Below are 2,500 nucleotides of genomic sequence, written 5' to 3'. Positions count from 1 at the left end.
AGAACACCGACTGTAACCAACCGCAGTGAAAAGTTGAAGTGGCAACTCATTAACCAGATTTATTTTGGGCAACTCATTAACCAGATTTTTTGTTCATTTGGTTTATGAGTTGCCAAGTGTAAATCTGGTTAATGAGTTGCCACTTCAACTTTTCACTGCGGTTGGTTACAGTCGGTGTTCTCGGGCTTAATATTCGCCCCGGGGGTGGGGTGTATAGCGGGCGATGGCCGGTGTGGAGTGCGTTTTTTGGGGGTTGATTTTCACTTTGCCTCGCTGGTGGAATTTGTGGGAGGCAGGCAAGGGGATTGGTGTGGGCTGGTGGGCGGCAAGGGAGATGCTTGCTTCGGGGTGTTATCCTCACTTTGGTCCGCTGGTGAGAGTAGGCAGCGGCAGGCAGGCAGGCAGGCAGGCAGGCAGGCAGGCAGGCAGGCAGGCAAGTGTGATGTAGTGTGGGGTGCAGTGCAGTGCGGTGCAGTGCTGCCCTGTCGTTTATGAAAGGTTGTAATGACACTGCTTTGCAGCTGACCATGTCCACTGATTTGTGACGCCCGTATGGAGGCTGATATCTCAGGAGGGCCGAGGCCGATTTCCTCCGGGGACGGCTCGTCGCGTGCGGCAGGACGAGGCGCAGCGGACGGTACCGAGCGCTCGGAGGTGCGGCGCTGCCCGCCGGAGGTACAGCGAAAGGCTGCAAACCGCTTTCCGCCTGCTAACTCGGCGGCCGTCAGACCGACCGACTCCGCTTTACCACCGGAGCTAGAGTCGGGCAAGGGGCACCGAAGGGTACCGGAAGGATCGCGTTCGCACGACGGGAAGTCGACTAGCGGGCCGCCGAAAGCGAGCCGGGGGCCCCCGGTTTTTCTGTCCCACCTGGAGACTGATATCTCAGGAAGGCCGAGGCCGATTTCCTCCGGGGACGGCTCGTCGCGTGCGGCAGGACGAGGCGCAGCGGACGGTACCGAGCGCTCGGAGGTGCGGCGCTGCCCGCCAGAGGTACAGCGAAAGTCTGCGAACCGCTTTCCGCCTCCTCTCACCGCACGGCTCTCCTTTTCACCCACTGGCGGATTTTCACCCTCCGACTGCTCGCTACCGTCCGCTGCGCCTGGTCCGGGCCCTGTCCATTGTCATGTTAATGGCAGGGCGGGGCAGGACTGCTTTCACCAGGAACCCGGTTTTCTGGGTCAGAGGTTCCAGGGGACCTGTTTTGTGCGGACTTCCCTGTGTCCGTCCCTCCCTGCCTGCCTTCCCCCCAGGACTTCCTTCTGAACACCTTTGTCGTTTGAGCGAGGGCCAAAAGCCTGCCTGTGAAAGGGAAGGATCAGCCGGTCAGCCCCCTGTTGGTCGCTGCTGCCAGTGCAGCAGGCGTGCGTGTGTATTCGGCCTCGTGTCCAGGTCCCTCAGGGACTTGAGGCAACTCTCCCCGGTGGTCTCGTGGTCAGGACCGGGCTTCGAATCCCGGTCGGGGGGGATGACTTTCTGCTGCAGATTAATTGGCACCTCTGAAAGAAAGTCTCCCCTCCTGAGCGTAAAGCTCCACCCTCACCACCACCGGCGCCTTTTCCACCCCTTGACAAACAGACAGACAGACAGACAGTCAGTCAGTCCAGTTCGGGAGCGCAGCTTTCATTTGGAAGCAGACCCTGCTTGTTTAAAGTCAACGACGCCAAGTTATTTTGCACTTTGAATTATATCGCTCCGTGCGAGCGGCACTCAGCCTTGGAGAAGAAAAAAATACCACTGAGCTGAGAAAGTTCTTTTTAAAACGGTTTCCTTCCACAGCAGCTCTGAGTGAGAGAGAGAGAGAGAGAGAGAGAGATATCAGCTTTATTCTCAGTAATAACACACACACACACACACACACACACACAGAGACACTGGGAAAGAGCTGTTTTTCCTTTTGAATATCTCCCCACGGGGAGCTGCACCGTTCCCAGAAACACTGCAATACTGGGTCGATGCGTAGAGTGGACAGAGCAAGCCCCTAGTCCATCTCCCTGTTCTAAAAATCAATTAAAAATAAAAGTAAATAATATGTGTGTGTGTGTGTGTCGGTGTCAGTATCAGTCAGTGAGTCAGTGTCTCTCTCTCTCTCTCTCTCTCTCTCTCACTCAGAGCTGCTGTGGAAGGAAACTTTTTTAAAAAGAACTTGCTTATTGAAAGAAAGATGTGTCTCAAGCTGCCGGGCCCTGTCCATTCTCCTGTCAATGGCAGGACTGCTTTCACCAGGAACCCGGTTTTCTGGGTCAGAGGTTCCAGGGGACCTGTTTTGTGCGGACTTCCCTGTGTCCGTCCCTCCCTGCCTGCCTTCCCCCCAGCACTTCCTTCTGAACACCTTTGTCGTTTCAGCGAGGGCCAAAAGCCTGCCTGTGAAAGGGAAGGATCAGCCGGTCAGCCCCCTGTTGGTCGCTGCTGCCAGTGCAGCAGGCGTGCGTGTGTCCTCGGCCTCGTGTCCAGGTCCCTCAGGGACTTGAGGCAACTCTCCCCGGTGGTCTTGTGGTCA

At 56.6% G+C, this 2,500-nt stretch overlaps 1 pseudogene; it reads right to left on the bottom strand.

Moving 5' to 3' along the window:
- Positions 1 to 1,914: 1,914 nt before the first annotated feature.
- LOC137317367 (U2 spliceosomal RNA) lies at positions 1,915 to 2,031 on the bottom strand (annotated as a pseudogene).
- Between the last annotated feature and the right edge of the window lie 469 nt (positions 2,032 to 2,500).

Source organism: Heptranchias perlo, unplaced genomic scaffold (assembly GCF_035084215.1).
Source record: "Heptranchias perlo isolate sHepPer1 unplaced genomic scaffold, sHepPer1.hap1 HAP1_SCAFFOLD_615, whole genome shotgun sequence".
Taxonomy (NCBI): domain Eukaryota; kingdom Metazoa; phylum Chordata; class Chondrichthyes; order Hexanchiformes; family Hexanchidae; genus Heptranchias; species Heptranchias perlo.
Note: the sequence above shows the minus strand (reverse complement) of the source record. Positions and strands in the feature narration are given on the sequence as shown.